Here is a 13,568-nt window from a genome sequence, read left to right on the forward strand (position 1 = left end):
CTTTGCTGGTGGTGAGGGAACGGGAAATGGTGCAGGATGGCACGTGATCAATACGCCATTTACATAACACAATGACATCTATTGTTCGGGATGAAAAAGAAATATTTTTTAAAAATTAATGAAGTCAATAAATCCATGTATAATGTTTTCTTTTAGATCATGATCATTAATTAATTAATGGTATTCTTCTTCTTCTTCTTCTTCTTCTTCTTCTTCTTCTTCTTCTTCTTCTTCTTCTTCTTCTTCTTCTTCTTCTTCTTCTTCTTCTTCTTCTTCTTCTTCTTCTTCTTCTTCTTCTTCTTCTTCTTCTTCTTCTTCTTCTTCTTCATAAATAAATTGTTTATTCAAAGAATCGTACAATGAGATATTATATTTTATTGTTATTATTATTTTTAAATTATTATTATTATTATTATTATTATTTATTATTATTATTAATTATTATTATTATTATTATTATTATTATTATTATTATTATTATTATTATTATATTATTATTATTATTATTATTATTATTATTATTATTATTATTATATATTATTATTATTATTATTATTATTATTATATTATTATTATTATTATTATTATTATTATTTATTATATTATTATTATTATTATATTATTATTATTATTATTATTATTATTAATTATTAATTATTATTATTATTTATTATTATATTATTATTATTATTAATTATATATAATAATAATAATAATAATAATAATAATAATAATAATAATAATAATAATAATAATAATAATAATAATAATAATAATAAATAATAATAATAATAATAATAATAATAATAATAATAATAATAATAATAATAATAATAATAATAATAATAATAATAATAATAATAATAATAATATATTATTATTATTATTATTATTATTATTATTATTATTATTATTATTGTTGTTGTTAACAATAATAATGATGATGATGATGATGATGATGATGATGATGATGATGATGATGATGATGATGATGATGATGATGATGATGATGTTGCTGATAATAATAATAATAATAATAATGATAATATATAATAATAATAATAATAATAATAATAATAATAATAATAATAATAATAATAATAATAATAATAATAATAATAATAATAATAATAATAATAATAATAATAACAATAATAATAATAATTATAATAATAATAAATAATAATAATAATAATAATAATAAAATAATAATAATAATAATAATAATAATAATAATAATAATAATAATAATAATAATAAAATAAAATAATAATAATAATAATAATAATAATAATAATAATAATAATAATAACAATAACCATATTAATATCTCCCATTGTACGACCTTTTTTTGAATAAACAATTTATTTATGCAACGATTCTAGAATGCTTTTTACTCATTATATTTCAAATACAGGTTGAAAAGACTGCTGATTGGCAATCTAAAAATAACATTTACTATGTACAAATACAAATCAAACATTTGGGCGTCAAATTGTAATTTTTTCAGTGCACTCGATGAAAATCGAATTGGTGATTGATAAGAACCATAACTCATTTGTCGAGAGACTGTAGCTGTATCATCACGTGCTGCTACCTCCCCTTCAAAAGAACACAATAATAAACATATCGGTCATAAAAACACACCAAGCCTTTAACATTATGATTATTAAATTGATTTGGGGAAACATGGCTTCTTTTCAATATAGGAGTGGAAGTTCAAATGAATCACTTGCGTCTGACCCAAAGGACGACAATACAATCTGTCTATCAGAACTGTAACATATTTACAAGAAATACTTCACCGTTCAACTTCTGAATATTTTCCCTAAATTTATTCTGATTTTTATCGTTGCTCCATTCTGTAAGACGAGTGGAAACTCAATGATTCAATGAAATCAAATCAACAAAATATGGCTCCTGAATATTCGAGATGGCACCAAATAAGGTCTATAAAATTCAGATAATATTTATACATTCTTTAAATAATCATGTATTTAAGATAATATGTTGTACACTATTTAAATGATCAAGTATTTAAGATAATATTTTATACAATCTGTAAAGAATCATGTGTTTAATAAAATATTTTATACGATCCTTAAAGGATTGTTTATTTCAGATATTTTATACATTCTCAAAGTGATTATGTATTTAAGATAATGGTTTAAACACTCTTTAAATAATCATGTATATCAGATAATATTTTATATATTCTCTAAGTGATCATGTATTAAAGATAATGGTTTATACACTTTTTTATATTATTATGTATTTAAGGTAATATTTTATACAATATCTGAATCATCATGTATTTAAGATTATATGTTTTACACTATTTAAATGATCGTGTACTTGAGAAAGTATTCAACATACTCTTTAAAGGATCATATATTTAAGATAACATTTCATACATTCTTTAAATTATAATATTAAAATTGATTTGTGTAAAGTCTTGCAACATACCTGTTGTTTTATTCCATCTTTCGATGCCCTAGCTTTAGCAACAACGGAAAGGAACAAAATACAAGCAACTGTCTTTTGTTGTGGATGAAAAAATATTTAAAAAATTAATCAAGTCAACCCATTTAAGTTATGTACACTTTTAGCTGCTATGCTGCAACAACTACTTCTTCTTCTTCTTCTACTACTACTACTACTACTACTACTACTACTACTACTACTACTACTACTACTACTACTACTACTACTACTACTACTACTACTACAACTACTACTACTACTACTACTACTACTACTACTACTACTACTACTACTACTACTACTACTACTACTACTAGTACTACTACTACCACTACTAATTTGTTCGTGAACGTATAAAACGTATTTCATCGTAAGTATAATAGTGTAAAACTAATAGTCTCCATTAATTTTGGCAGCTTAATGTTTCAAAGGGCGTTGAATTACTTGTCTTTCATTGACCAAGAGAAAGGAAGATCTTTGACCTCAATTATCGATTACGTATCAAAATCATGCCAATCTTTGACCTCATACATATCAATCATGTATCCAAAGAAAAACGCCAATCTTTTACATTGTGCTTCGATTGTGTATTTTAATAACGCCTATCTTTTACCTCATGTATCGATTTTATATAAAAATCACGCCAATATTTTACTTCAGGCATCGATCATGTATCAAAATCAAGCCAATCATTTAACTAATGTATCGATTATGTATCAAAATAACGACAATCCTTTACATTATGCATCGATTTTGTTCCAAAATCACGCTAATCTTTTTACGTATGTATCGATTATGAATCAAATTAAATCCAAATGTTTAATTTATATATCGATTATGTATCAAAATAACGCCAATCGTTAACCGTAAATATCGATCATGTATCAAAATCACGAAAGTCTTTTCCCTTATATATCGATTATATATCAAAATCACGCCAATCTTATCAAAGATTCAACCCGAGATTTCAAAGGAATTTCAGACTTAAGATGTTTCACAAATCTGATAGTTAGACTGTCAGACACAAGACTGTTTGTTGCTGACGGGAAGTATAGGCGGCTATGTGGTCTTGTGGTATGACAATCGCTTTTCGATCGTAAGGGCATACGTTCGACCCTCGCTCGGCGCATAATTCAGTACTTGAAATAAGACCTTTACTCACATTCTCTCACCGTATTCATGTGTAAATTGAGTACCTCATCGTTAACATTGTTGTCTCTGTTGTTAAAAATTGTAATATCGTCTACAAGACGTCATATCATGTTTTATATGTTAAGTTTTCTGTTGCTCAGGGACCCTTGAAATGCGCTTTGAGCACTTTTAGTGGAAATTAATCTGTATAAAAGCGTATTTTCTTTTTTTAGGCATATGCTAACTCAAAATAGTGGAGCATGCACTTATGTTGAAAACAACAAACATGAAGTGAGTAGGAAAATTCCGTAACACATTAGAGAATAAAAATTTGGCTAAGATGGAGGCTCGAACCTCAAAAAGTCGGGAGAGGGGTTCAAGAAAGACAGTGCGCTTGATACCGCTTTTCAAAATGAATGGTGGAGGGCGTCGACTGTAGAGCTACCCTCTCGCGGCCGGGTGAACTTGTAACAGTTGGGTAGTCGGTTCGAGTCCCCATCGTCGCGAAGTTTATATTCTTTATTGTCTTTTTACACGTTTGTACTCATTTCATATCTTGTTATTTTAAACATACAAACTTCTTTTATTTTTTTTGGAGGAAGAATAAAATATTATAAGGACTCAACTCAATAGCGTGTAGTGAACATTGAGAGGGATAATTTATTACAGACCATAGACTTTGTCGGTAGATGGACATTAGAAAATAACTCAGATGAGAAAAGTAGTAAACAATGAGTGCATACTTTTATTGAGCAAGCAACTCGGATATTTCATTAGTTTAATTAATATTTTTAAGGATGGACTTAGCGTATGAATATTATTCTACCTCTCCCAATAGAAAACCCATCATTTCTTAGTAAAAATGTAATCGTTGAATAATACTTTAAACACGTTGAATAAACAATTATTTATTCAAGGATTCTAGAATATTTTCACTCATTTTATTTTAATTACAGGTTGAAAAGACTGCTGATTGGCAATCTAAAAAAAGCATTTACTGCGTATAAATACATGTCTAACATTGTTTTGGGTCAAATGAAGAAAATGGAATCGCTGATTGATAAAAACCATCACTCATTTGGCGAGAGACTGTAGCTTTATTATTACCTCCTGCTCCCTCCCCTTCACAAAAACACCAAAATAGTAATAAACATATCGATCATAAGAACACACCAAGCTTTTAACATCATGATTATCAAATTGATTTGGGGAAACATGGCTTCTTTTCAATGTAGGAGTGGAAGTTGAAATGGATCACTTGCGACTGACCGGAAGGACAATACAATCTGTCTATCAGAACTGAAGCACATTTACAAGAAATATTTCAAGGTTAAACGTTTAATCACTGTACCGTATATTTATTCTGATTTTCTTCTGATTTTCATCGTTGCTCCATAAGGATGGGCGTTAACTGATATCACTCCTGAAGATCTTAAGAAGTACTTGGTAATTTAGACGCTTAATCGATATTTGTTGATACTGAGAAATGTGTAGATAAAAGTCTACGTTCCGTCTTTTTTGTTTCGGATCCTGAAATTTGAAAGTCTAAAATTAACCTATACAAACCCTTACCGTCTAAAATGTGAAATAGTATCAAGAACAAAAAACAAGCGGATTTTGACGACTTCCTATGACCTTAATTGACAATATTTAATACAAAAGACTGGCCATCATTTTCTCTTTAAAGAAAAGTGAATATTATATGCATACTTGATCTCGGAGAAATCTGTTTGAATTTAATTGTCCACCACACGATTACTTATAAACACACAGAGCGCATTACGTGTTCTATCTATTAAATCAACATGAGGACTAGTCACAGTCGAACACACGATAACTTTCAATACACGCAGCACATTACGTGTTCTATCTACAATAACTATCTATTATATTAACATGGGGAGGGGGGAACTGTTAGAATGTCACAGTCCACCACACGATTACTTACGAACACTCTCAGCTTATTACGTGTTATATCTATAATAACTATCTGTTATATTAACAAGGGGGTGTGTAACTGTTGGAATGTCACACTCCACCACACGATTACTTACGAACACTCTCAGCTTATTACGTGTTATATCTATAATAACTATCTATTATATCACAATGACGGGTACCTGTTAGAATGTCACAGTCCACGACATGATTTCTTACAACCACACACATAACACAATACTAGTTCTATCTATAATAACTATCTATTCTATCACAATGACGGGTACCTGACAGAATGCCACAGTCCACCACACGATTACTCTCAACTACACAGAATAATTTCATATCCTGCTTAGGCTATAGACTGAGAGAATTCATGTTCGACTCTGCTTGGTCCCAGTTCGTGAACAACCAGTGTGTCATAGAAGCAAAACGGACCGGAATGGAAAAGGAATACACACAGTTTACAGGCTAAGTTCCAACCTGATAGAAATGGAGTTGCATCTCTCTCAAACAATCTTTTGGACAACTTAACCATTGAACTATCATAGTCTGGTAAATCACATATTTTAGAAAATGGCCCAGAAAACTCAATAGATTTCACTGACTGGAGTCTTGGCAAAAACAATCTGTCGAACCTGGGACGTCGCGAGCCAAACAAAGCACGAATTATCCTACTTACTTCACTTAGTAAATGACAAAATACACAAGTTGTCTCCGACTGATGAAAATACGACATAATTACAGTTTTAGAAAGGTACTTCCTGGAACTGATGCTGGATGACTAGGGAATTTACTCACAACATTCCTCAAGCCGGATTTTACAAACCAAATAAACAAAACAATGTGTAATCTTAAGCGTTTATAGTCTGATTAAATAAAAAATAGTAATTTGGGTGACTAAAAAAAATAACAAAGAGCTGAGTGATGTCAATTTCGTTCTATCTATAGACAAGTCATATGAAATGAATAAGTAGTACTCACAATAAGGTTGAATAGCTGCATCTTTATGGACTGTAGCGAACAACTGAATTCAAAGCGATAATCGCCGTTATTATAATGGTAAATTCACGCGTTCATCCGTCTACCTTAGCCTACACTGGCCCACGTATTACGTTGATTGACATAAAGAAACCACGCCCCTAGGACAGTCGTCATAATGTAAATAATAGCAGTGGTTCCTTAACTCCTAGCAAACTACACAGATTTTACTATCGATGGTATGCGTCTAAGTGAGAGAGAGAGAGAGAGAGAGAGAGAGAGAGAGAGAGAGAGAGAGAGAGAGAGAGAGAGAGATCTATCGTTGGTAAGTAAAGAGAGGTGAAAAGGGAACTTCATTTATTTGTGTGTGTGTGTGTGTGTTTGTGTGTGTACGTTTTTATATGTTAGTTGAGTTAATGTATGGCAAATGTTTAGAAATACATATTTTAAATGAATTGAATTGTGTTTACTGTGAACGCGCACGAGTGCGCATTGAAGAAGGAATGATAGGTATATAGAAAGATAGAGAGAGGTGATATATATATATATATTGTGATGGGCTATTATAGGCAAGTACTAGAAGGTGAACATGCAATTTAATCCAGTGAGCGCAATTTATTAATTTTTGTGTGTGTTCGTGTGTGTGTGAGTTTTGTGTGTGTTAGAGAGAGAAAGTGCTTAAAGTAAATATAGTGATGAGTACAGAATAATGAAAGTGAAAAACTAACTATGTTTAAGATCTGAGTGAACTTTATTGAATTTGCACTCAGCCATTCAGGTCATCGATGCAGCTTCGAGCACAATCTATTGTCTTTTGGCTTTGCATGACTGCAAGTATCCAGGATACACGATCAAGAATCCGTGAATGCATCCTGTCAGACCCCTCTACCGTCTGAACCACCATTCCCGCCTTCCATCACTTTCGATCAAGTCATTTTTTACTTCTTTGAGTTTGGATGTCACTATTATCTGGTAGCTGGGCATCGGTTATCAGGTTGGTCTTCACACTTTCCACCCAATCTGGTAGCACTTAGTAAGGAATGCATGGTTCATCGCTTGGTTACGTTCCCTTTTCACCACATTTTGGTAATTTGAGGTTCCTGAGTTGTTGTCAAATGATAGTGGACAAGAATTCACTGCAAGACTATGTCGGTCGAAAATGGGCCCAAGTGGCTGTCCTGATAACGATAAATTCATCAGAGCCTTCCTTCAACTACACAACACCCTAAACCAGACTGCAATCGTTTACCATGTAGTGATCAATACAAAAATATGAAATTGAAATACTAACGATACTAGAGTTTGATGTCAAAGTATTTGTGATGAACTATTATAGGCAAGTACTATAAGTACATGAAACTTAATCCAATGAGTGCAATTCATTGATGTGTATGTGTGTGTGTGTGTGTGTGTGTGTGTCTGTTTGTGTGTGTATGTGTGTGCGTGTGAAATATGTGTTTGTGTGAAGAGGTAGAGAGAGAGAGAAGGAAAGAGAGAGAGAGAGAAAGAGAGAGAGAGAGAGAGAGAGAGAGAGAGAGAGAGAGAGAGAGAGAGAAGGATTGAGACTACTCAAATTGAATGGAATGTTAGATACAGAAAGATTTAAGTGAAAAACATTGTGCGTGTATGTGTGTTTTATTGGTTAATCGTAAATATCAAGTTAACGTATGTTTCATATTGGCAATTCCAGTAAACGTTTTAATTGAATAGAATTGTGTGTGTGTGTGTGTGTGTGTGTGTATATATATATATGTTTGTGTGTGCGTGTGTGTGTGTGTTTGTGTGTGTGTCGCACGAGTGCGGGTGCGTTTGAAGACAGAAAGAGAGATTTGTTCTTGTTTGTAAAGGTGTTACAGTGCTTACAACACATTCAGGTTCAAATCGACTGTAACAACAGTCATAAAATTCCAGGGACGCCGGAAATTTGTCCCATGATGCTCCGATGACCTCCCTTTTTGCTAGGGGTGGGAGATTCGCATCCTGGGCTGCTTGATCTGAATGGCATCGGTAATCCGGAAGAATTGCTCACCGCAAGAAATTTGCATATTATCTTTAAAAAATGATGATGCTTCTCCGCAGAGAGTGAAAAATATTCTGTTTCGACAGCGAGCGCTATGGAACCCGAAGAACCGAGATGCATCAATATAGAATCTTCCGTGCGTCATTCTCCATCTTACGAACTCTTCCGAATCTCTGGAAGAAATGTGATCTTTGAAAATGCTTAGATCGATAATTCCAAACACGCTCTCACTTTGATGTTCATCTACAACTTGATACAGCATGTCGTTATCATCAGAATCTGATTCTGATAGCTCATCCATCACATCATATACAGATTGCACAATTTTATTTCACTTCGAGAATTGGGAGTGGCCGGTTCTTTTTTTCTGAACACACTTGATTTACTACATAGCCTGCATTAGCACATTTCAAAACAGCTCCATCATTCTGATCAACTACGCTACAATCACTACTAATACAAACAGCACCTTTTTCTTATTATTTGTAAAATTTAGGTTTCATTAATCTGACACCACTGCGAGAACGATTTACAATCAAATTGCCTTCATATTTTTTTGTGAATCCGTTATGAAAATATCTTTGATCAGAAGATGGCTTCAAAACGCTGTATTCTTAAAGAACGCAATTTAAAACTGACGCGTTGGATTTGTCTCTTTGTTTACAAAAAAAAAAAAATAAATAAAACTAACAATAAAGATGACCGCTCATTGTATTTGTATAATAGCGAACAACCAATCCTAACCTCATTACGAAAGTCTAAATTCTATTTATATTTTTTACTTGTCAACCCCTAAACTAGGTGTAAATATATGGAATAACTAAAAAACTACTGGATGGATTTTAAAAATTAAAAAATTTAAAGGAAATTCAATAAATTCTCCAAAAAATTGAAATACTATTATCGTGGAAGTTTTTATTTGCCTTTCTTCTGGTGCCAACCTTTAACCATAATCTTGCTTAAGAAATTTTTGGACCGTATTGGAGGTTATCTTAATTTATCGATACAGTGGAATCCTGATATTGGAGTTGACTTTTAAATTGTTGACTTTATACGGATTCCTCTGTATCATTTAGCTTAAAGTTTGTTCTTTTTTAAAAATTCTGGTGAAAATGAAAATAATCTGTTTGGCAGTGTACTACACCCATAATATTTACCAAAAGTGTTCATGAATTAATAAAATCTGCACCTTTAAAAAGGCCCATTGATATTATCCGTTGATCTACTCATCACGCAAAACCCCCGTTTGAATTGCGTTTTGATTTTGATTTTCTTCTATCCTCACCAGTTCTTATCTACTGCTGTGACTGCTCTTTTGATGAGGGAAAGGCAAGTAGATATAATTGGATTAATTAAGAAAGGAAATGTGACAAAACACAACAATAAAAGAAAACCTGTAACACACACACACACACACACACAATTCTTAGGGAATGAGTTGCTCTATTCTTCATCAGGTCAATTTGAGCCAATTTTCATGTCATACCTTACAAGTTAGCTGATTGTTTTCCTTTCTATTACAAGGACTCGCCCATGTACTCGTATAAATCTGAGTGAAGTAAAGCATTGCATGTAAAGCAGCTTATCAAAGGAAATAATGCGGTCCATACTTTTGCGGTCAATGTAACCCTCTCCAACACTAAAAGACATCTAACGATCGCGCCGTGTTGTTTGTTAACAAGTAATTAATGTCAAGCACGTCTGCCCAGACTGAAATGTGTAGCACGACTAAACAAAACACACAATGAATTGAATTGCAATCTTAGCTAAGTAATGATGAGGGTATGATGAACAACTATTATATATTTTGATATAAAAACGTGCAAAGACTTCAGCTGACATGACATTGCAACGCCATATTATATGTTGTAGTGGTGGTAGGGATGATGGTGTGGTGGTAGTGGTGGTTGTGGTAGTGGTGGTAGGGATGATGACGTGGTGGTAGGGATGATGACGGTTGTAGTAGTATCGGTGGTTCGGATAACAGGCAGGCCTACCAGAATTTCAAATTTCAGTGACATTGTACGGATAATATCTCAACTTTTAGGAACAATATTTTACGCAATAGTGCAGAGTAATGTGATTACAAGACAATGTGTTTTCCCAAATGTTTCGATTAATGACTTCTTGTCGTTGTCTTCATGTACTTGCTGTGATATGCTGAAATTCACAGTCAACGAGTCAGAGGAAAAAGGTATAACTGTTCGATTTTTTATCTTAAAAAAACGACTTTTACTCTAAAGTCTTTGCAGCCAATTAATCCAAAACTTGATGTGTTGTTACTATTATTAATTTTTACATTCATCATTATCATCATGGGGGGAAATCACCTATTACCTGGAACTCGAGTTGCAACAGATCATCTTTATCTTGCATTATTAATTGATGATATTCTGTCAATTCACTGGTTAAAGATAAGCTAATTTTACACCAACTTAATATTTATTTTACTATTTCATACAATACAAACATACTTCATAACGTTGTTACTGTTTGGAGAAATGACATTTTAACAATCAGAATTGAATCTCACATTCTTATTGGAGATCAGCATAATATTTTTCATAAAATGTATCACGTGAGTGAAGAGAAATAACTTTAACTTGTCCCGTTGTAAATAGCCAACAATGCAAACATATTAGATTTCATATGATGCCTACTATTAAATCCGAGCTAACAACCATTACACAGATAAATGTAATAGGTACCATGCAGTTTTAGATAATTAGAAGGTGACATACCTTCCTCATGCACAGGAGTTGTCCCAGCATACTGCAACTCATTGTATATCTGATCATTCAAACTACCAAGGATGCTACACTTTCTCCATTCGTCATGGTTTAGGTCCAATGCAACACAATTTAGACCACACAACGGATGGCTGAAATATAAAAAAAAAAAAATACAAACAATTTAGTTAGAAAATTCAAAAATTCAAAAGCAATAATATCATTACAATATGTCTGAAACATAATGTAAACATTTAAGCTAATTTATTTCACCTAGAGATTGAATAGAGGTACCAGACAATAAATCACTTATCATAATGATGTATACATTTAATGAAAAAGTATGATTTCAACTGAATTTTCCATAGTAAAATCATGGGGGTTAAATGGCCCTCAAATAAGAAATAAATAGGACTTTATTACTATGTTCAAGTCATGGGGGCCAAATGGAGCCCAAATCAGGAAATATGACTTTCTGGTATCTTTCTCTTTGCAAGTCAGTTTTAGTATGAAAATAAGGTTAAGCAAGATTAAGATTTAAATTGTATGGGCGTTGGTAGTTTTGATTTATCTCTATTTGGATTGAACACTGTCACAGTAAAGGTTGTTCACAATTATCTTATTAAATTTTATTTTATTAAGAACTGAATTCATCTCACTCCAGTTATATTTCGGTAGGCTTAGATAAACTTTACCTTCTAATATTAGATCGTCTTTCCTTTTATAGCCTTCCCTCGAATTAATTTCTAATTAGTGAATACTTTTCGTTCTACATTCTGTCACGTAGCCACTTATTATAAAAGCTGATAGGTCTAACATTTGACACTCACTTTCTCTCCACAATCTATGCCGGACGGCCAGTCGCTCTTTTCCTATATATATACTGGAAGATTTTTATCTTTTGGGACTTTGTAGATATTATATCTACACCATTAAGACGCCGGAGCTTTTAACTTTGATTGTATAATCTTCAAGGATCAAACCCAAGCCCGCTGTCAAAGGACTACACAATAACCTCTTACCAATTGCCTGGAAGTGGAATTTTACGAGTCCGATCCTGTTATCAGAGGAATAGATCATCCAAGCCCATCAACTGCCTGGAAACGTAAACTTATGAACCTGACATATTATCATAAGTTACGTAAAATATTCATATCTCTATTTGTAACTGCCATGATCACTGTTTATCTCTTTTAATTAAATTTCATCAGTATTTTTATTTCATTGTAAACAAATCGTTAATTGTTTTTCATTTATAGTAACTAGTAAATTCTGGGGCCTCATTCTACATATATCTTTATGCATAGTCGAGTAGCTCTTTACTCACTTGAGACCATGACATTTTGGAGGGGACACATATAAAGAATTGAATTTATTTAGTTACTTATATCTATTTCATCTAACTTTAAAGTTTAAATTGTAAAACTCTTAATTGCCCCACTTGATCATATTTTAATTGAACTCCCTATTTACAGGATTAATTTTTTTTTCTTTTTCATTTCTTCATTTAAATGGAATAGCAATTTATCCATTCATTCTTTCATTCAAATTGAATAGCATTTTATTGATTCATTCCTTCATCCATTTATTCATTTATAAATCATTCATTCATTCATTGTTCATTCATTTATTTATTCATTCATTCATTCATTCATTCATTCATTCATCCATTCATTCGTTTATTCACTCATTTATCCAATCATTCATACATTTATTCCTCCCTTCATTCTTTCATTCATACATTATCCATTCATTCATTCATTTATTCACTCAGTTTTTCATTCATTCATTCATTCCTTGTCCACTTTGTTATTATATCACTCATTTCATTTTGTTGTTTGCCTCATTCATGAATTGTTTTCAATATGTTTACATTCCATAACGATTCATTCACCTATCAACCAATCACTCAGTGTTGTGAACACATTTTGTAACTATTGTAAATCTTACGATATTTTATTGTTTTGTATTTCAGACATCACTGTTAAAACACTCTTCAATGCCTAATTACAATTGTTGAACAACCATTGAACAAGAGAGAGGTCCCAGCCACGAACTGAGTTGGTAAATATATCCTTCATTATTCTCTTTTACATGAGTTGGGCATCACATAGTAACTATAGACATCGTGATTTGTTTTGCATAGTGATTTGTTTTAAATACATTTTTGGCATATTACTGTTACCGAAAACCACTTATATATTATGTTCTGAAAAGTGAGCCTTAAAAAAAAAATAATAATAAAAGGAGTCTACTAGCCGTCGTGTTATATTTAGTGATAGATA

At 31.7% G+C, this 13,568-nt stretch overlaps 2 long non-coding RNA genes across 3 annotated transcripts in view; one reads left to right on the plus strand and one right to left on the minus strand.

Annotated features, from left to right (window-relative positions):
• LOC144959706 (uncharacterized) overlaps nt 1–13,568 on the minus strand; it is a 19,300-nt gene continuing 5,732 nt past the window's right edge. The window contains exons 1-3 of one of the 2 annotated variants that reach the window (XR_013642661.1): nt 11,979–12,136; nt 11,296–11,435; nt 1–78 (exon numbers count right to left, since the gene is read on the minus strand). This is a non-coding gene — a long non-coding RNA (uncharacterized LOC144959706). Of the gene's footprint in view, nt 79–11,295; nt 11,436–11,978; nt 12,137–13,568 lie in introns of those variants that run through there. The other variant, XR_013642662.1, reaches the window with a different exon arrangement.
• The window catches only part of LOC144959707 (uncharacterized), a 16,826-nt gene continuing 13,547 nt past the window's right edge, over nt 10,290–13,568 (plus strand). The window contains exon 1 of the long non-coding RNA XR_013642663.1: nt 10,290–10,748. This is a non-coding gene — a long non-coding RNA (uncharacterized LOC144959707). The remainder of the gene's footprint in view (nt 10,749–13,568) is intronic.

Source organism: Berghia stephanieae, chromosome 14 (genome assembly GCF_034508935.2).
Source record: "Berghia stephanieae isolate SIO BIC M18660-M18661 chromosome 14, UCSD_Bste_1.3, whole genome shotgun sequence".
NCBI lineage: Eukaryota > Metazoa > Mollusca > Gastropoda > Nudibranchia > Aeolidiidae > Berghia > Berghia stephanieae.